Source organism: Citrus sinensis, chromosome 7 (assembly GCF_022201045.2).
Source record: "Citrus sinensis cultivar Valencia sweet orange chromosome 7, DVS_A1.0, whole genome shotgun sequence".
NCBI lineage: Eukaryota > Viridiplantae > Streptophyta > Magnoliopsida > Sapindales > Rutaceae > Citrus > Citrus sinensis.
This window is the reverse complement of record NC_068562.1, coordinates 16,076,017-16,098,729: the sequence shown is the minus strand read 5'-3', so window position 1 is coordinate 16,098,729 and position 22,713 is coordinate 16,076,017. Positions and strand designations below refer to the sequence as shown.

General features: G+C 32.6%; 1 long non-coding RNA gene and 1 pseudogene across 1 annotated transcript; one reads left to right on the top strand and one right to left on the bottom strand.

Annotated features, from left to right (window-relative positions):
* Window positions 1-13,868: 13,868 nt before the first annotated feature.
* On the bottom strand, window positions 13,869-16,097 carry LOC102626564 (trimethyltridecatetraene synthase-like; annotated as a pseudogene).
* A 4,625-nt stretch (window positions 16,098-20,722) lies between these two features.
* Window positions 20,723-21,936, top strand: LOC102626367 (uncharacterized). Its single transcript, XR_372199.4, has 2 exons — window positions 20,723-20,823; window positions 21,683-21,936. It is a non-coding gene; the product is annotated as an uncharacterized LOC102626367 (long non-coding RNA).
* The last annotated feature ends 777 nt before the right edge of the window (window positions 21,937-22,713 follow it).

The following is a 22,713-nucleotide window of genomic DNA, read 5'->3' as shown; positions in this document are numbered from 1 at the left end:
TATTTCAATAATTAAATAAGCAAATACAACTTCGTAGACATTAAAAATTCTAAAGCAGAACAAAACACCCTAAGCCTAACAGAACATTTTAGCACATAACACCAAACCTCTACCCCGTCGCACGCACAAGCCATCACTGTTTCACTTCACCACTTGAGGTACTTACAATTTCAGACTTTCTTTTCAAGCTCTTCAAGGTTCTTAATTTTTTTTTCCTGTTACATCTAAGGTTTTAAGTTTCAACTTTTATACCTATTTAAATTCATAATTTTAGTTAATTTTCATGTATTGATATAAACAAATGAGATTTTTTCTTTTCGGTGTGTTACATTTTGAAACTTTGAATGTACTATTCTAGCTTTATTTAAACAATTAATTTCTTTAAATTTTATTTAATTTTGAATTTAATCGGTAGTAAATTATTATTTTTATATTAGATTTGTTAATTTTATTACTTCGTAGATTGGGCAAAATTAAAAATTTTAAATTCACAAATCAATCTGTAAAATGGTAGATCCGATATGGATTGAATTTGGATTGAGTTTCACCAATCTGTGGATTAGATTGGATTGAAAATTTATAATCCATAAAATCGTGGATCGGATATGGATTAATGTTCAATCCGCAAAATCCGATTTGCGAGCACCCCTAATTTCGAAGGACTTGTCACTATGGCCTGTTGTCGTGTGTAAATGGGATTCACTTTCTCGCATGTGCTTCTCACATTGTATTTAAGCTGCTATGAGACGACAACTTCCAGCTGCCGGTTTGGCAGCTCTTCTTTGCGTATGACACGTCGGTTGTTATCACACCACTTGACATTTGACAATCTGATCTTTCAATCACAAACGACATCGTCATCACTTGAGTTTTGAGATCACATTTAATAGATGATTAGAGAAATATATTAAATAGGAAAATGATTCAGTGTTGAAAATATTTACAAAATACCAAAAACTTAAAAATTGAAGTTCTTATAAATTCTTAGGGATAGAGAAGTTCACAACTAAACTTTTCTTTGGGCTTATTTCACAATGGTATTAGACTTAAGCAAGCATTCTAATTTTCATAAGCTAAAATATTGGATCACAAGTTATAAAATTCATTGTCCAATAAATGATTGGCATATATCACTGCACAAATCCTTTAAAAGCATTCTACACAGAGAAATAATGAATATATGCTTAGTTGACAACTTTAAATAAGCTAATGACAATTACGCTCGTATATGGAAAGATTTTAAGAGGTCTAATACCTCGATGCACCTATAAGTGTCCTTCCTATGAATTTCAATGGCTCCACAACTCCACAATTCATATTATCTACATATTCACCTGGTCTATAAAGCAATCCGCCAATCTCATTAGCTTAATTCCCAACAAGAAGAAAAATGAAATCTGCAAGTTTTCTTCAGTTGAGGAAAGAAAGGGGAAGAGTTTAAAGAAAAAAGGAGAGCGAACCAACAAAGATTATAGCCTTTAGGAGTAAGGTGTCGCATCATGTTGACAAATAAAGAACAATGTCTTAATTTCTAGTTCCCAAATACTGCTAATGAACTGCTTATATTTCGGGCCTTTTGGCACATAAAGCCTCAGTTTTAAAATACTCATTATCCCATGGTTTCACTAAACATGCAATTGCGGTCAAAGGGAATGCGGGATTTATACTTTTGTTAATCTGAAAATGAGATGAAGTTGCAAAAAATAATCTAACTTATTCCCACAAATACCAAAAGATAAGTGATATCGAAAGGCCCAAAATTAGAAACGTTCAAATAAAACTCAAGCTTGAGTATAGGAAAATCAAATAAAAGTTTTCAATTTCACAAATTGATTTGACATTAACCACACCCACTTGCGCTCACGCAAAAAATAAAAATAAAGATAAAAAGCTTAAGAGCGCCCTGACAATCTAACACCAATCTTTTGAGCAGAATTGGTCGTTTGCAAATTGTCAAGCTCTTTTGAGGCGATTAGGAGCGCAATCCCAGCACCTGCAAATGTATTAAACTTAGTATAATCATAGATATCTCAAATATTTTATCCTAAATTTTATTTTAAATAATGCATTATTTATTGAGTAGTTTGTAATTTTTTACAAAATTCAAAATGTATTAATTATATTTTCTCACCAACTAATAGATGAATGATACATTATTTGGAATAATTTTTTAAGATAAAAAAAATTTAGAATGCGTGACGTTACTTTAAATTTAAAAAGAGGTCCTTCAACCATAACATAAACAACTAAATAACATAAACTAAGGTACAGCTCCTTCTTCCATTGCAGCCGTGGCAGCCTTCAGGGCATAAGTAGCTATTTTCTTATGGGCTCCTCCAGCCATAGAAAAAAACAACCTACATCCAGTGTTGATTTCAGAGTATTTAGAGCCTTAGAATTATTTTTTTTTTATAAGACCTCTTTTTATTTTACAATTTCAATACTAAAAAAAAAATGAAAGGACTCAAAAGTCATTCCATCTTTGAATCGTGAATTTTAACAATTATAAAAAGATTCTATAAATTTTTAAAAAACAAAAGATAAAAAAAAATCAAGAAGATATTTTTGTTACTTTCATTAGAAAGTTGATATGATGAGAGCAAATAATAGATATAGAATTTGTATTTCAAAAAACTAATTTTTTCTTTTTTAAATGAACCAATGAATATAATAATTTTGTCATCAATTGATTTTTAAGATTATAAGGCTTTTAATAGAAATTAAAAGAAATACTAGAAGTCAAAGATTCTCACATTAAATAATTGAGTTTTTTAAGGAATCTAAAAAGGAAAAGAATTTATTTTTTTTCTTGGAAGGACTAACAATGAATGAACTAATGGTTAGACAATATTATTAATTTTTTGGAAAATGATCTTTATTAATTAGAGAATTATTAAAAAATGAGGTTTTCTCAAGATATAGAATCTTAGACGACTGTCTTATTCGCCTATTCTTCAATGATGTTTAGAACAAGACGCTTGCAGCTTAATGAACACTTCGGAATACCAACCATTAAAATAGCAAATGAGCAATCTTTATCTGAAACGCTTGTCGATGATCTCAACTGTTATAGCAGTCAAGTGCCCATTTTTATTTTCCAGGAAAACGAGAAAACTAGGAACAAGATTTGTATATAGGTGAACAAGGTATCTACATAAACTAGGAACACCTTAGAAAAAGAAGGGGGAAAAAAGAGCTAGTAAACAACTGAAAGCCTATTAACTTAGTAAAAACCACATGAAATAGGCAAAAAACAAATCTTTTTAAATTTTGCCTAAATGGATAGCAGTGTCATTCTCTGTCTCTATAAGTATAATCAAAGAGAGGAGTAAAATATCTGTTTAAAGAAACACATGTCCTTCAAAAGCCCTAGGGCACAAATTGGATTCTACGCCAACAATGTAGATCTATGCAAATAATCATAGGGGTGTCACACCTTACGGAGTGGTCAAGCTTTTCTAGCAAAGGCCAACTTTCTATAGCAACCAATGGATGAAGGGTATCTGTATAATCCTTAGTTATAACCTAATAACGGAAAGACGGGCATATTGATTTCTCATTACGTCATAATGCAAAATTAGGTGTGTGAATAATCAAATGAACCTCGCTATATACTAGGCTATTCGTGAGAAAAGCTAGCTAGCTGCTGTATATAAAATTCCTAGTTTCTCCAAATCCAGGAGTTTCGATGGCACAAACATGGAAACAAGTTAGAAAACCACATTTATAAAAGAAAAACAACAAAGCACACTAAAAATAAACTAATAAAATTAATGATACATGATGCATTTTATTAGTGATACATGATGCATTAAGCTTGTAGTTTTTTGATAGCCCAAACCATCAAGTATTCGAAAAGTTACACTTACTCTAGAGCGCAATGGTCTTTACTACTTGTAGTGATTGAATCTGCTTGAAACTGTGCAAGATACAACCATTTCCTTGGATCTTTGATTAAGAGTTAACGAGTTGCTCAAATTGGAGATTAAATCTAGAAAGAATCAAATTAACACAAGAATTAAGATAATTGAAAAGAATAGAAACAATCACAGCCAACATAAGAATCAATTACGTGGTTCAGTTGCACCAAGAATGACACAACCTATATCCATGAGAGAATCTTTTTGGAGAGCTTTTATTGAATAACAATGAAGGATCTTTTACACAACTTACTCACAAGATGATAGAGAATTGGTTCCACTCATTCTCTGATCTCTCTCTTAACTTGTTACACATGATAAGGAATTAAAGCTGTTACATCAGTTTGTTTTATAGCAACCAAAGCAACAACGTAGCAAACTCAGAACGTACAGCTCATTGACACATAGTGTAACGAATTTAACGAATTGACTAAAATTGGTTCACATGGCCATCGCGTGCATCACTTAAAGCTTTGGTTAAACAATGTAAAGAGACTGCCGTTTTGAGCTTGGATTAATAAGTAGTCTCACACGTGCTGTCCCTATGACTTTTAAATGCCCCCATCTATTTTAAAATGCTGCCATTTAAAATTGACGAGTTTGATTCACTGGCAATTCTCACAATTCTCCACCTTGAATCAATACTTCTCTGCATACTCATTCTCCAACATTAAGTAGTTTCAAACAACACTTAATCCAACTAAGTCTAAGCTTTGCTTAAACTTAGCTACAAGAACAGCCTTAGTAAGTATATCTGCATGGTTTTCATCAGTATGGATTTTAACCATTTTGACATCACCCTTTAAGACTTTATGCCTAATGAAATATAGCTTAATGTCAATATGTTTTGTTTTTTCATGATGTGTTGGATTTTTGCCAAGATGCATAGCACTGGAACTATTACAGAAAACTGAAACTGACCTCTACACTACTCCCACTCATATATTAACCCTCTAAGCCACATGGCTTTTTTTACAGCTTTTGTTGCATCTGGATATTTTGCTTCTATAGTTGAGAGGGCTACCACATGCTGTAGTGTAGTCTTCCAATTAACCACACATCCGTTTAGCATAAACACATATCCAGTCAATGACCTTCTCCTATCTAGATCTCTAGTATAATCTGAGTCAACATAACCCCACAAGCCATCTTTCTTTCCCCTGTCTCTTCCATACACCAGTCCCCACTTCAAGGTTCCATTTAGATACCTCATCACCCACTTTATAGCCCTTCAATGCTCTATTCTAGGTGAGACTATATACCTGCTTACAACACTGATAGCATGTGCAATGTCTGGTCTAGTCAAGACCATGGCATACATCAGGCACTCTACTGCATTTGCATAGGGGACTGATACCATCTCAAGCTTTTCTTCATCAGTTGTTGGACATTGAGAGCTATTAAGTCTGAAGTGGGAAGCCAAAGGTGTCTAGACAGGTTTGGAATCAATCATTTCATATATTGTCAGTACATTCTTCAAATAAATCTCTTGTGACAGATATAGCATCCACTCTTCATGTTCCTTTTGATTTCTACACCTAGAATCTTTCTAGCCTGCCCTAGATTTTTCATTTCGAATTCTGAATTAAGCAACAATTTTAATTGTTCAATTACTCATCTATCTTTACTTGTCAATAACATGTCATCTACATATAACAGTAGACCCACATATACACTGCTATTTACCATTTTGAAGTAAACACAATAGTCATAATTGCACTTCCTGAACCCATTGGACACCATGAAATCATCAAACCCGAGATACCACTGCCTTGGGGATTGCTTCAGTCCATAGAGTGATTTCTTTAACAAGCAAACATAATCATTTTTCTTAGGGTTTTCATACCTTTCAAGTTGACACATAAGTATCTCTTCTTGGAGTCTCCCATGTAAGAATTCAGTCTTGACATTGAGTTAATCAAGCTCCACGTCTTCAACTGTTGTTAAGGCTAAGATCACCCTTATAGATGCATGTCTGACAACATGGGAGAATAACTCTTTAAAATCAACCTATTCCCTTTGAGTATACCCCTTTACTACAAGTCTTGCTTTAAACCTCTTTGGTTCTGCCTTTGTTAAACCTTCTTTAACCTTGTAGATCCATTTGCACCCAATCATTCTTCTGTTCACTGGCTTCTTAACCAATTCCCAAGTCTGGTTTTTATATATAGAAGCAATTTTTTCATCCATTGATGCCTGCCATTCCCTTTTATATGAGCTCTTTAAAGCCTCCTTAAAGGTCTCTGGCTCTTTATTAGCAATATCATGTGCTGCAGCTAGATTAAATGCAATTAGGTTTGCATAACCAAATCTTTTTGTTGGTTTGATTTGCCTTTTCTTTCTATCTATGGTGAGTTAATAATCTGATTCCCGAGAACTCAGTTCAGTCTCTGTTGTTTGCTGAGGTATTTGTGCATTTCCTAAATCAGCTCCAACATCTTCAGAGCTCGTAGCTTCTTCATTGTTTCCATGATTAGGCTGCTCCACCTCAAACTCTAACATCTCAGGGGCTTTTAAGTTTGAATTAGTTACTTCAACTGATTGAATTTTGTGAAGAGTTCATCTTCATTGAAGATTACATCCCTGCTAATTATACATTTGGGAGGACTTAAATTTGTGCACTAGATCTTATAACCCTTCACCCCTTCTGGATAACATACAAAGACCCCTTTCAGTGCCCTTGGAGCAAGTTTTCCTTGTTTCACATGAGCATAAGCTGAACAATCGAAAGCCTTTAGCCCTTCATAACTTGCTGGTTTACCATGCCACATTTCAAAAGGTGTTTTAAAGTCCAAGGCTGATGAGGGACTAAGATTCACAAGATAAGTAGTTGTCATTAGTTTCTTTGCCCATAAGGACTTAGAGAACTTAGATTGAATAAACATGTACCTTATTTTTTCCACAAGGGTCTTATTCATCCTTTTAGCTAACCCATTTTGTTGGGGTGTTAATCTTACTGTCTTGTACCTTACTATGCCTTCATTTGCACAATAACTCCTAAACTGTTGATTGCAGAACTCCAACCCATTATCTGTTCTCAACTTCTTTACTTTATTTCCAGTTTGATTTTCAACTAGATTCTTCCACTCTTTAAATTTTTCAAACACCTAATTCTTATGTTTCAGAACATAAATCCAGACCTTTCTTGAAAAATCATCAATGAAAGACACAAAGTATATATTCTCCTCCAAAGATAACTACTGAGCTGGTCTCTAGAGATCTGAGTGTATATAGTCTAAGACATTTTCTGACTTTTGGTTGGATCTCTTAAAATTGGCTCTTGAGGATTTGCTAAACACAAAATCTTCACAAAACCCTAGACTTCCAATCTTATCTTTACCTAATACACCCCGCCTTTCTAACTCCTTTAATCCTTTTTCACTGATATGTCCCAGCCTAAGGTGCCATAACCTGGTGTTATCAGATTTGATGTCTCTAGAAAAACCTGATTCACTAGTTATGACCTCACCATCTAGGATATACACACTGTTCTTCCTATTTCTCTTTAGGACAGTTATAGAGCCATTCATTACCCTTAGATAACTAGATTCAAGCCTAATTCTATACCCTATTTGATCAAATATTCCCAAGAAAATTAGGTTCCTTTTAAGGTTAGACACATGTCTAATGTTTAATCTTCAATAAGGTTCCACTATGTAACCTAAGCTTAACAGTACCAATACTAATAACCCTACACATGACATTATTTCCCATCATGACTCCACCCCCATCAAATTCATGATATTCAATGAAGTAATCCCTAAAGGGGCTCATATAAAAAGTGCATCCTAAATTCCAGATCTATTTACCTTTCTAGCTGCTGTCAACTACTACACACACTCTTGCTGACTCATATCATTCCTCTTACACTATTGCTGCATCTCCACTATGATTATTTGAGTCTTTAGACTTGTGCTTCTTCTCTGGGCAATCCTTTTTAAGATGCTCTTCTTTATGACACCAGAAACACTTCTAACTCTTTGGTTTGTTCTTTTGCTTCCATTGATTCTTCTTCTTTCCATCCCTTTTATCAAATTTGCCCCTTGCTGTTAACCATTCTCCAGTACTATTCTCAATAACATATTGTTTTCATTGTAACTTTTTAGTATTAAGGGCAGCCTTAACTTCATCAAGAGTCAAGGTGTGCCTCTCATACAACAAGGCATCCACAAAGTGTTCATATGATTTCGGCAAAGGGCTTATTAAAAAAGTGCTTTCTCTTTATCATTCAAACCCTCATCAATAGATTCTAACGTATCACATACCTTAATTAATTAATCTATATGTTGTTCAAGTGATAAGCGTTCCACCATCCTCATAGTAAACATTTTCTTCTTGATGCAGAGTCGATTTGCCAGTGACTTGGTCATGTAGATACTCTTTAATTTTACCCATAACCCAGCAACTGTCTTCTCTTTAGCCACCTCTCTGATGACAGAATCACCAAGACTAAGGATTATAATTCTTCTGGCGTTCTTATCTATTTCGATTACTTCTTCTAGTGTCTTGGATGATGAGACTTCTTTACCCTCCTTCTTGGAAAAAGGTTCAATTGCATCCCTCAATCCCTAAGTAATAAGCAAGGCCTCCATCTTGATTTTCACATGATAAAATCATTCTTGCCATTGAACTTTACTAAATCAATCTTCGGTGTAGCCATACTCGAACCTAATCAAAAGACACAAAGTTCTGAGACCATGTGTGGTGATTGAATTTGCTTGAAACTATATAAAATACAACCACTTCCCAGGATATTTGATTAAGAGTTAACGAGTTGCTCAAATTGGAGATTAAATCCAGAAAGAATCAAATTAACACAAGAATTAAGATAATCGAAAATAATAGAAACAATCATAACCAACATAAGAATCAATTACGTAGTTCAGTTGCACCAAGAATGACACAACCTACATCCACAGGAGAAGCTTTCTGGAGAGCTTTTATTGAATAACAATGAAGGATCTTTTACACGGCTTACTCACAAGACGACAAAGAATTGGTTTCACTCATTCTCTGATCTCTCTCTTAACTTGGTTACACATGATAAGGAATCAAAATTGTTACATCAGTTTGTTTTATAGCTATTAGAGCAACAACCCAGTAAGCCCAGAACATACAGCTCGTTGACACGTAGTGTAATGAATTTAACGAACTGACTAAAATTGGTTCACATGGCCATCACGTGCATCACTTAAAGCTTTGGTTAAACGACGTAAAGAGATTGTCGTTTTGAGCTTGGATTAATAAGTAGTCTCACATGTGTTGTCCCCGTGACTTTTAAATGCCCCCATCTCTTTTAAAACGCTGCCATTTAGAACTGACGAGTTTGATTCACCAGCAAGCCTCACACTACTATTATCCTACTTCTTTTCCTATTTTTTTGCTCATTCAACAACATCTATCATTTGATTGTGGTGCTAGCACTTGAGCCATCCATCTGCATCTTGACTTCTTTATTTGGCTAAGAGTATTAATAATATTTCTCCTAGTCATGATTCATTTTGTCATGTGTGGCCTCTATATAAGCTCACTCGCTCACGTTTTGATTTAATTCACATTGACATTTAGGGTGATTATTCACTTTTTTCTTTATTTGATGCTTATTATTTCTTTATAATTGTTGATGGTTATTCACATTGCACTTGATTTTATTTGATGAGATGTAAATCTGAAACTCAAATTCATTTAAAGAATTTCTATGCCTGACTAAAACTCAATTTTAGCATTTCATTAAGAAAGTTCATAGTGATAATGTACTTGAGTTTATATCTATGTCTCATTTCTTTAATGGACATGGCATTGTACTTCAGCGTATTTGTTCACTTTCAAGCTTGCTTACCTCTCAAATTTTAGGGAGAATGTGTCCTAACTGCAATATATCTTATAAACCATATGCCTACAACTCTACTTTCAAATAAGACTCCTCATTTTTTCTTAATTTTGAGCCATTGTATGACCATTTGTGTGTCTTTAGATGCTTATGTTATGCTTAAAATTTATGTTACAGGGAACATAAGTTTCCTTCTTGAGCCCTTAAAGGGGCTATCATATATATGCTCTTGAAGGCATATCACCTTCACTAATTGTGATATCATGTTTTAGGCAACTATATTTACTGTTAAGAAGAAACACCTTGAAAAAAATCAACCCTTAATTGTTTTGCCTAAACCGACGAATGAAGTCATTAATGAAACACCAAATGAGTCCAATAATTGACCACTGCCAAATGATCAAAATAAGCCACCACCAAATGATCAAGAAAATCAGCCACCACGAAATCATAAAGACAATCAGCTGCCACCATTTGACTTGAACATTGGTACACTTCGTCATTGTATTCGCATTTATCGATCACCTTCATATCATCAAGATTATCATTGTTCACTGGTCACTCACTCTAACTTACTACTTTATCGTCCTTTACTAACCATTTATAAGTCTGAAGTTGTAGCTTATCTTCTCCATAAATTTATATTTTATAATACATTATTTTTTAAACATTTCGCTTTTGCAGTTGCTATTTTTGTTGAAGTTGAGGCAATATCTTATACTCAAGCAATGAGGCACCCAAATGGCGAGAAGTTATGGTTGCTGAAATTCAAACTCTCAACAAGAAAAAGAGTTGGGCCCTTACATAGCTTCCTCTCGAAAAAGTGCTTATTAACTATAAAAGGATGTATAAAATTAAACATCTGTCAAATGGCTCTGTCGAACGATACAAAGCTCATCTTGTAGCTAAAGGCCTTACTCAAAAAGAAGGTTTGGACTATTATGAAATATTTCCCTTGTAGCTAGGCTAACCATTGTTCAATGTGTTCTTGCTATTGAAGCTATAAAATTGGCCCTCATATCTTACATCGGCTTAACGTTCATAATGCTTTTCTTCATGGAGATCTTCATAAAGAGGTCTGCATGAAACCTCTTCTGGGATTTTGATAACTGGGGAAGCATTTCGTTTGCTGACTTCAGAAATCCTCATATGGTCTCAAACAAGCTTCTCATAATTGGTTTGAAAAATTTTCTATAGGCCTTCATCTTGTTAGCTTTAAATAATTTTATTGCAATTATTCATTATTTTAATCTATAATAGGGTCATCCTTTTATGTGGTACTGGTGCATGTTGATGATATTATAATCACTTATAATAATGACCTTGCCATAAAAGCACCCAAGGATTTCTTGCATAATTGTTTTCATATTAGAGATCTTGAAATTTTGAAATACTTTTTGAGAATTGAAGTTACTAGATCTAGTATAGGAATATTTTTATCTCAATGAAAATTTGCCTTAAAGATTCTGAATGATGCAGGCTTCATTGGTGCCAAACTAACTAATTATCAAATGGTGTAAAATATAAAACTAGATCAAAATGACGGTAATATCTTAGAAGATCCAAGCTTATGTAGAAGGTTAGTGGGCCACCTTTTTTATCTCCCTATTACTAGACTAGATTTGGTGTATTCAATTCAAAGACTTAGTCAATTTTCTCCAACCCTCATTTGGATACTAGTTATAGAATTTTAACATTTTAAAAATCTTTCCTAGTGAAGGCATATTATTATCTTCTAGGAGTTCTTCTGAAATTGAATCTTATTATGATTTAGATTAGGGAAGCTATGCAACAACTCAAGGATCTCTCACTAGATATTGTGCCTTTCTTGGAAAAATATCCTATTTTGTGGAAAAGCAAAAAACAACTAACTATAGCTCGATCCAAAATATAGGGCATGGGCTTCAACTACTTGTGAATTAGTTTGGCTCAAATGGCTTTTAAATGATCTTGGTTTTTCACATTTACAATTGATAACTCTATGAAATAAGAGTTATCATGTCACTTTTAGGCTTAAATCAATAATACTTAGAGAGTAAATAATGTGTTTTCATTGCATTTTTATTATATTTTACATAAACATTCATATTAGTTTATTCGTAATAAATTTTGTTTGATTTAGAATAATTTGTGTGCTAAATCATATGCATAATTGTAGGTGTCCGGAAACCCAAATTTCAAGGAAGGAATGCTGATGCAATAGGCTTGCAAAAGATGGAAAAGAACTTAGCTACAAAAGAATTGAAACAAATCTGGAACAGTGCAGTTGCTGCAACCGATGTTGTAGCAACCATTGCTGTAACAATCCTGGAATAACGACAGAGAAAATTCCGCACGGGATAGTTGCAGAATTGCGATCTGCAGTTTCCTAATCTGACTTATGCGCGCCCTAGGCTTTCGTTTACCCTAATTTTCAGTTATAAAAGAAGCACACATCATAAGGAATAAAGGGGACTGTCACCCAAGGAGAAAAACCACAAAGAAACAAAAGAAAAACAAGATTCAAGAGAGAGATTAAGGGCTGCACAAGAGGAAAAATTGCAGAGATCAATTGGGAGCTCAATCCTTCTTATCCTTCTCTTGTTTTCGTGTTTTCTATTTATTTATGGGGATGTGTTTCATGGACGAAACATTGTTCTTTATTTTTCTTTTGCAAATCATGAACTAAATTTATTTGTAGTTGAGTGAGAAACAATGTTGATAGTTTATTGACTGAATATATGTGTTGCTGCATGTTTGCTGTAGCATTTTGTTTTGATAGAATTTATTTTTATTCATTATTTCGGCTGATCACCCATTTAATGATACTGGCTAAGGAAGCGCCACAAAATGACTTATCTTAGTGGAACATATCAAAGCAATACTTGATCTTAAATTGGGTTTCTTGGATTGAGTTTTACTTGAGTCCCAAAAGGGTCATGTTTGATTTAAGATTAGTGATGAACTAGACATAGGGATTCACCTTGTAGGGTAATTAGAACCTAAGCGTGTAATGCTATATCTAATGTTAGTATAACAACTGATCACTGTTAGGTTGCATATAAATATAAGATATCGAACATGCAACGGCTGAGGATACATAAGGATTCTGCCCAGTGCTGTAGGATATACTGCAGCAACTGAGCCAACCATTAGAAAATAGTTAAGACCATTAAGAAAGTTTATTCACTCAACTACTCTATATTTCCATTGGTTTTATTCTTGAGTTTGATGTGATAATTTACTTTGTTGCATTTTATTTATTGCGTTTTTATTTTAATTAGTATTTTAGTTTCCTTAATTATTTTATTTTAATTTAGAACAAAATCTGCACTGTTGAGACTGCTGTAGCAAATATGATAACATCAATCCTTGTGGAGACGATCTTGAATATTTATCACTTTATTACTTATTGTGTACACTTGCACATTGACACTAATAACATGTGAATTTATAACCAACAACAATCTACGCAGCTCTATTGTGGCAATAAAGCTACTCTTCATATTGCTCCCAATCCAATGCTCTATAAAAAAGGACGAAATATTTCGAATTGGACTGTCACCTTGATCCAGAGAAAAGTTAGTCAAGATTGATGAAAACAACACATGTTTCATTTGCTCATCAAATGGTTAATATTTTTATGAAATCCCTTGGAAAGAAATAGTTTCATCATCTTAGTGGCAAGTTGGGCAATGACAACATCCATGATCCATTCTGGGGGGAGTATTGGAATTCACTCAGCCAAGATTATATTAGATTATAGGCTTGTGTCTTGCACCGGTTTGGAGGCGTAACTTGTTCACTTAGATTTGGCATATGATATGATTGATGAAATTGCTATATCGGAAGTATAAGTCATGCACTCTTCCTTTTACATGATAAATCATGTAATATAAATATGTAGCGGTACAAACAATGTAAAATGCAACATATAGAATCAATTTTTTCATGAATTATTTTAAAATTAGAATAAGATTTGCCTATCAAGGTTGATGATCGGGATACCCATGTCAGCAGCAATATATGATTAAATGGACATCATTCAAATGACGATATGGCACTAAAGATATTACGAAGTATTTCAACAATTTTATTAATAAGAAAAATTGATTTATTACAAAATACTTCAACACGTTTTAAATAGCAGACATATACTCCCAACATAATTTATTGACCTCTACTTCCACTATAAGCTCTAGAGACCAATTACCTGGACAATCCCCTTATTAGATTTTATATTCCAAGAACTTATCAATTTAACCAGCTGTGGTTAATTTTATTTGATAACTAAATGAAAAACTATGCAAAAGATTAGGCAGGCAATATATTTAAATGAAGAGGAAGCCTAATCACAGAGAGTATAGATGAAGAGGAAGTCGAGGTTTATTAGGAATAACAAGAAGTAGATTCTTTTTAGACGTTGTGAGGCCAAATCTTTCCTCCATATCTAAATCTTCTTTCTTCACATCACCAGGTAATTTCCATTCAAAACCATGCAAAAGATTCGCCAAAGTTGACTGAACCGTTTTCAGCCCTAGAGCGTAACCTGCGCACATCCTCCTCCCCGCTCCAAATGGCAATAACTCAAAATTATGGCCTACAACGTCAATCTCTTTTCCGATGAATCTCTCTGGACAAAACTCATCAGGTTTCTCCCATATAGTTGGATCTCTCCCTATAGCCCATACATTAATGATCACACGAGAATTTTTGATAATGTCATAGCCATCTAGTTTGCAGTTTTCTCTAGCTAGTCGAGGAACAAGCAATGTTGCCGCAGGATGAAGACGCATCACTTCTTTAACAATTGCTTGAACGTATGGAAGATTGGCAATGTCTTTCTCTTCTACCCATTTGTTTCTTCCAATTACTGTATCTAGCTCTTTGGTTGCCTTTTGGATAACTTCTGGTTTTTTCAAGAGCTCTGTCATTGCCCATTCTATAATGATCGAGGAGGTGTCTATTCCAGCAAGTAAAAGATCCTAAAAATATCATAAAAAATAACAAAAAGAGAAATACGATTCAGATTTTCAATGCAAGAGATACTTGGATAGCTGTGCTCATGATGTTCGCTTTTAATTTGTAGGACAATTAAAATCAATATAAATGAAATTAATTTTCATTTCAATGTACATATGTATTATGCCCGAAAATTACAATTCAGATTTTTGTTTATTTCGATTTTTCTTTGAAAAAATCATGAATCAAAATTAGACTCTTCACTTTAATTTATCTATGTGAGTAATGTTCCAACCCAAAAATAACTAATCAAATTAGAGCTGATCAAATCAACAAAGATGAAATTAGGTAGCGTACACAAATATAAAATTTAGGTAACGACCTGGATTGATGCCTTAATGTGATCTCTTTCAAGCTTAACTTCGAGAGAAGGATCATCAGCAAGCTGCAATAGAACGTCGACCATATCTTTAGCCCCATGTTCCTTAACCCATTTCCTCCTAGCATGGTGCTCGTGATCATCCAAAACATGCTCATAAAATTTATCAGCCTTCTTCTTCACAGCCTTCATTCTTTTAACATTCCTTGTAAATCTAAGAAAGAAAGCCATGGAATTGCATCCCCTATATCTAAAACACCAGAAATCAAGAACAGTTCATTTACGATCTCCGTGAACTCTTTTGGAGTTACAACATTGTTTTCATCTTCCTCAGTATACCTTTTTCCTAACAACATTCGGCTCATGATGGCAAGAGTCAACATGTAAAGGCGATCTCTCAAATGAATAGGCATGGAAGAATTGGAAGAAGATTTGTACAGTTTACATAGAAATGCTTTTCTTTCCTCTACCCTCATGTACTCAAATTCTGCCAAGCGTTTTGGGTTAAGAAGCTCCGTTATGTAGATTTTACGTGCTTGGCGCCAATATGGACCATATGGTGCCGTGGCCAAAACAGAGTAATTGTAGTTCGCGTGTTTCCCTGCAAGAAGTGCTGGCCTACTAGCAAAAGAAGTATCATGAGTTTTTAGTATAAGTTCTGCTACTTGAGCTGATGAGCCTACCACCACGGTGTCTAAACCGAATTTGAGTTGCATAAGGGGACCGTATATTTGGGAGAGAGATTGGAGGGAGACGTGAGGGAGCTGGCCCATGAGGTTCAGGTTTCCAATTAGGGGCCATGGCTTTGGACCGGGTGGTGGCAAGTAATTGAGCTTATTGTGAGTAAAATGACGGTGTAATAAGAAGAGGAGGACAGGCAAGAAAAAGGCTAGGAATGAGTACCACGTAACTGAGTTTAAAGGGTTGTAAGCTGTAGCACTAGCAGGATCCTCCATAACTATTAATATATGAAAAAAGCAAAATCAGCAGTATTAGATTCAAATTCTTATTATACGTATAGGTATTGATGATGATTTGAATTATGGTTATGAAATAGAAGTGAGACAGCTATTTATGTAGAACAATAGAACAACAGCCATGAGCCAGCAAACTAAAGAAAATTTCTTGGTCCTGATAATGAAGTACTGTGCAATGTTTTCAAAATACTACAACAATTTGAAAGCAATGTACTTCATCATCGGGGGAAGTGATAATTAGCCCAAAAACGTTGTAGCCCACCTCTTGTACTTATCCTTAATATTCTGTTTATATTTATATCATTGTATTTTTTTTCTCCGTCTCCTTAAAAATTATTTGAGGAGAGGGTGTGCGGACTCTCAAGTAATATGGGGGATTTCCTCAACCTAATTATCTAATATCTTATAATTTTATATATTCCAAACTTAAAATAATCATAATAGTAAAATAATAGTATAAAATTTTATTATTTAGGATACGCTCCCTCCCCCCAAATTTCTCCAATTTTGTTTTGTTTTCGTTTTATTGTTAATAAACACCTCATTTGAGACCCCCCCCCACACCCCCCCCAAAAAAAGGAAGATAGAGAAGGGAAAACAAAAAAGATTGTTTGAAAATAATAAAAATTAAAATATATTATTGAATAACTATTTACTAACACTAAAACATTTGAATAAACTAAAGCCTTTTTTAAACATCTTTGTAACCATTTACCAATACTAGAACATCAAAATAAACTAAAGTCTTCTAAAATTATCTTTGTTAAACTAGGTCAATATCAGCAACATAATCTTATGAAATTATCTAGAAGTAAAGTATTAAATTTGTACATGTCCGCAGTGTTGAGTACTTTATTCCATATTAGTTGAGAACAGTTACTCGATCAATATTATAAGCTTTAGACAACCCATAACTTTTGAGTTAACTTTTAGATTGAGGTAGGCTAGCTTTTAGATTGAGGTAAGATTGTAGGATTTTATGTGGTATGAGAATTAGATTCGTGCTCGAGTAAGCTCCTGAGAATATTATCCCAAGTTACTATTGGCACCCTTTTATAATCCTAATGAATCCCCATTTTATTGAAATTACAAGGATAAATTAAATCTAGATAAACCAATCAATATTTTATCTTTTTTCAGACTCTTTAAACCATGCAAACTTATTATTTAATTTTTATTTTTGTAAATTGATTTATCATCAGCTTAATTTCTCTTGCTCTCTTTTTCTTCTTAGTTTCATTTGTTAATATTATTCTTGTCAGTTGAGATATGACCCCTCATTTAATCATATATCTACTTTTTTTGCCTCAAGCTAAAACAATTTCTTTTTAATTTTCACTTTTTCATTTACAGATTACTTATTTTATACATGAAATTACTTTCAAACCATATTTAAGTTGATGATTCTCATTCATAAATTTACCAATTAAAAAAGGCTTTCGATTACTACAAAGAAAATAAATAGGACACTAATTTTGAAAAGGGGATTGCCACTTTCCCCCCTACAGTAATTAACATATACTATTTACCCCCCTTCTGTTTTATAATGGCCAAAAACTCCCCTGACAGCATAAATTTACAATATTATCCTTATTTTTAACTACTCTTTTATTTACATATATTATAATTAAATAAATTACATAAATAGAAACTAAATAAAAAATTAAGTATTAAAAAAAAGAAATATATGTTTTGATATGAGTAAAAAAATTAATAATTAAATTTTTTCTTGTAATTATTTATTTTGTGAACATTTTCTTATAATAAACATTTTGTAATATTTTAAAATTAAATGTAAAAAGTATAGGAAAAATATTTTATTATTTATCTTATAATAAATTTTTATTTGTCATTCAAGTTTTCTTATAATAATTTTTTTATCATTTTACTAATAATTTTCTTATATATTTATTATAAAAAAATTTCACAAAATAAATAAGTATAAAAAAAATTATTATTAATTTTTTTGTTCATATCAAAACGTATATTTCTTGTTTTTAATGCTTAATTTTTATTTAGTTTCTATTCATGTAATTTATTTAATTTATAATAAATATAAATAAAAGAGTAGTTGAAAATAAGGGTAATATTGTAAACTTATGCTATTATGGAGGTTTTTTGCCATTATAAAAACAGTAGGGGAGAAAATGGTATATGTTGATTATTGTATGGGAAAATTGGCAATCTCCCTTTTGAAAATGAGCAAAGTACTTAAAAATGAGGATATTATTATGAATCGTGAGTATTGATTAAAAGGGCACTTTTGGAATCAAAGTAAATATAATTGGAAAAGGGATTTTAAGAGGACATTTGAGGGATGCCTATGGTCTAACTTTATTATCCTACATCGGTTGGGCTAATAATATAAACTTGGTATATTAATTTATCTGTAGAATTGTAAGAAATATTTTTTTTCTAAAAGAAAACAGTAAAGGTGAGTATACTAGTGTTTCTTTATTGAATTATAATATTTACTTACTATAATTATTTTTCTTGTTTGAAATGATTATTCTCATTTTGTGTCAAATAATACCCAATAAAATAATAGTGTTAGATGTCCATTGTTGCATATTTGACTGTAATTCTAAATTTTTTGCATATTTTAGTTCTTCATAAATGTCATATTTCATATTCATGTTGTGTATTTAAACTTTGGTGCTTCATGTTAAATGCATCCAAAAATCAATTTATTTTCTTGATTTTACATTTGACCCCCTTTTTCATATATAATGTTATTGTACGAGTTAAATGTTGCAGGAATATATCGACATCATGGTATAGCTTCGTTGTTGCATATTTGACTTTTGCTGTTACATATCTTTTGTTTTATGTTTTATGTATAAATGTCATGTTTAATATTTACCTCACGTCTCATGCATAGGGAGGATCTACAAGTGGGGATATTTCACTAATATCCCTTAACTTTCATAATTTTTAATATAGTAATAGAATTTTTATTTTGTTTATATCTTTGGTACAATTTTTAAGTAAAAAGGAAAATCATAAATATATCTTTGGTACAATTTTTATAATTTACATTATGAGCTTATTAGTTGAACCTGAACCGAAATCAGAAACCCATTCGGCAGAATCAAAACAAAAATCCTAAATTCCAAATTCCTCTTCTTTGTGTAATTGTGTTCGTGCTCCACAGAGCAGCAGCCAAGCACAACGCCAAGACAGCAAGCCCAACACACAACAGAGCACAGACGCACTTAATCTCATACATACACAGCCGAACATCACCGCAGCTGTCAGTTCCATTTGTGTGCATCGGTGTTGCAGTTCTAGCCGTTCCTTGGCTGCTGTCAGTTTCGTTTAGGTGCACCACTGTCAATTTCGATCCAGCTGTTGCCATCGTTGGCTTGCTGCCTCCTTTTTCATTCGTTGTCGTCAGCCGCACAAAGTAATGACATTAAGATTGTGTTTGTGATTTGGTGATGAATAGGATAGGGGAGATATTGTTAATTCAATTCAATATATTTTCTGGGATCATATGCAAAACATATGTACTTTTTGTATAATGGCATTGGCTATTTTTATTTTGGAATTCAATCGGGCATGGCAAGGCAAGGACATTTAGAGAATGAAAATTGAAAAATAGACAATTGGAAGTTGTTGAAATGTTGAGGATGTAGTTGATAGTTGTTTTATTCTTCAGTGATCTGGCCTGGGATTTGAGATTTTGGAATTACAGATCGCTAGTTACTGGCAAATATTTAGAAAATCGAACTCTTGTAACCCGAAATGAACGCAAACCGACATTGAGACCTGAATTTTCAAACCGAACTGATCTGAACATGAACCAAACCTAGTTGAGTTGAATCCTCCAACCCCATTGGGTTGCAACCTGAACAACCCGAACCAAAACCGATTCGCCAACCTCTAGTGAAAAGTCCTAAGTCGACGTTTCGTTTCTTGTTAGGGAAAAATCTCACATTTGTTGAGAATAAATCTTAGACTACGTGTATAAGATTGAGCCAACTATAAACTTTTGAGTTGTTTTTCAGTATCAATTTGACCAATGACCTTCTATATAATGTACCCCATTACCCCCTAATGTCAAAAAGTCAATAGGATAAATCAATTTTCGTTCTTACACTTTTGATCTTGAAACATTGGAATGGCAATTTTTACAGTAATTTAGATGGTTCAGCTGATCATTATTATGCTACAGTTCTAGTAATTAACAATTACCTTTCAACGTAATCTATTGGCAATAAAGTATGTATAGTATAGTGATGGAAATAAAAGATGGAGAAGACATTTCGTACTAAGAATTGAACTTTTTTTTTATTTTTTATGTAGACTTATTAATGGGAGTGTATGAAAGTATCTAAAGAAAATAGTTTAAAAAGGTAGTTGAGTACATGTGAGCTACAATTTTCTTACTTGAACATAATAGAATTAACTTTAAACTAACAAGTCCTCTTGAGTATTATAATAATAATAATAATAATAATAAATACTTAATTCTAGAGTAATGATGACATGAGCAATGACATAAGTGATGATGCAATAAGAGATGTTGTAGAGATATTTAGGAATTCTAGAATTTACTAAGATAATTATGGAAGGATAAACCTGGACCATTAATCAAGAGTTACAATAGCAATATCCTAGCCATCCATTGGATTTAGGAAATCCTATAAATATCCCCTAACCCTTTTATTTTCCATACAACCCTAGAAATTCAATCTTCTTCTATTCTAAGTCATAACATCAAGAGTAGAGAAATCCTCAAGGAGGAAGGTCTAGAGAAGTCAAGGTTAAAAGGTAAGTAACACTTCAACTATATTGTAGGGACAGTTTTTTTTATACTTAAATTTAGTTTTAAATAATTTTTTATCTTGTGATGGCTACTATGATTTGATTAGTTATTATTTAATTTTTAAATGGTCATCTATGCCGCCTATATTAAGATATTTTCTTACTTAATTCTTACATGATCGGATATACCGCTTGTATTATAATATTTTCTTATTTATCCTTATATGATCGGTTATACTACCTATATTATGATATTTTTTTATTTATCCTTATATCGTCGGTTATGCCACCTATATTATGATATTTTTATATTATTTACCCCTTGTATGGTTGGCTTTGCTGCCTATATTATAATCCCATCTTGTTTAATCTCTATATGGACAGCACTACCGCCTATATTAAATATTGTTGTCTTTATATAGTGTTATGTATTGGCTCTATTGTACATTTAGAAACTTCACATGTTATGATATAAGTTGCATTGAATGCATGTATTTCATGGATTACTTTATAAAGAAAAAGTTTTAAAAATTAATTTTGAAAAATTGGTTGTTGTGCTACCAGGTGGCAAAATTTCCAAAGAGGGTTTGCCCTCCAAGCTAAGTAAAAAGTAATCTTTTGGGGATGGCGATACATAACTCCCAAAAGATCAACTAATTAGGCCCAATGGCATGTTGTTTTAAAGAATAAAAGTGTTAGCCTTGTAGTGCAACATGCCTATCTCCCTAATAAAGTTGTTTGGTATTTCTAGGTTTCTTTTAAAAACTTAATGATCATAAGGTCATCTATATATATGCATAATAATTACTACATGCATCAAGTGTTATCTTATTAGGCATTAGCTTATGTAATCCTTACATTGCAGGTAACGATACGTAGGGCAAACTGACACCAAGTCTCAACTGAGGCGAAGTGCATATGGCCATAACAAACGTTGGGTTTTATGATGGGCTCAACTATGTTTCCATCCAAACATAAATATCATAAGTTTATTTGTGTAACCATAGAGTCCTTTTTCAGATATATACTAAGGTATCCTTGCATTTTGTAATGAAGTTTTGATGTAACAAAGTTTTAGATTCTACTTTTATAAAAAAAAAAAACTTATTTTAGAATCTATATCTATACTAAAAGTATTGAGGTTCTAAATATTTTTAAATAAATCACCTTATTTTAGTAATAAAAGTGGAGTGTTATAGTAAATTTTACATAGGCAACATATTACTATGATAGGCCAATCAAGTATATTTTATTGTTAATGATGAAGTAAATACAAACATGTCTATTTATGTCGATAGTAGACGGTTTTAATTTGAACTTATTGTGGGAAAGATATTTCATATAAAGAAAATAAAAATACCCAAGCTAGCCATGGAAACAAAAAGAAAATAGGAAACCTTCAAAATTAATTCGGGAGGGCGACAATTGAAAAAAGTAATATTATGAAGTAGTATCCAACAATAACCAAATAAAATGAATACCAATTATAAATATTTCTTCTCAAAATTCTCAGCACAAATCCAAAAAAAATAATTTTTATATACACGAACCTGTCAAAGAATTGTCACTCTAAACAAGAATATCAACATACTTCAAAAAGATAAAGTTGATAAAAATTAATTCATCTACCTTAAAATAATCACTAACCTTTTTGAAAATTGATCATCATTCATCAACCCAAACGTTATGGAAAATTAATTATTATTATTCCAAAATCATAACCCTTGCAAGAAAAATCAAAATGAGTTAATAATCCCAAAATTAGCAGCGGCTTTTGAGGAAGAAGAAGAAGAAGGCCGGTTGCCTAGTGGCCTTTCTAGGCACTAATCCACCACATATTTTTCATTTTTTAATAATCCAACAGTCGTTCGATTTCTGACTCTATATCCAACGACC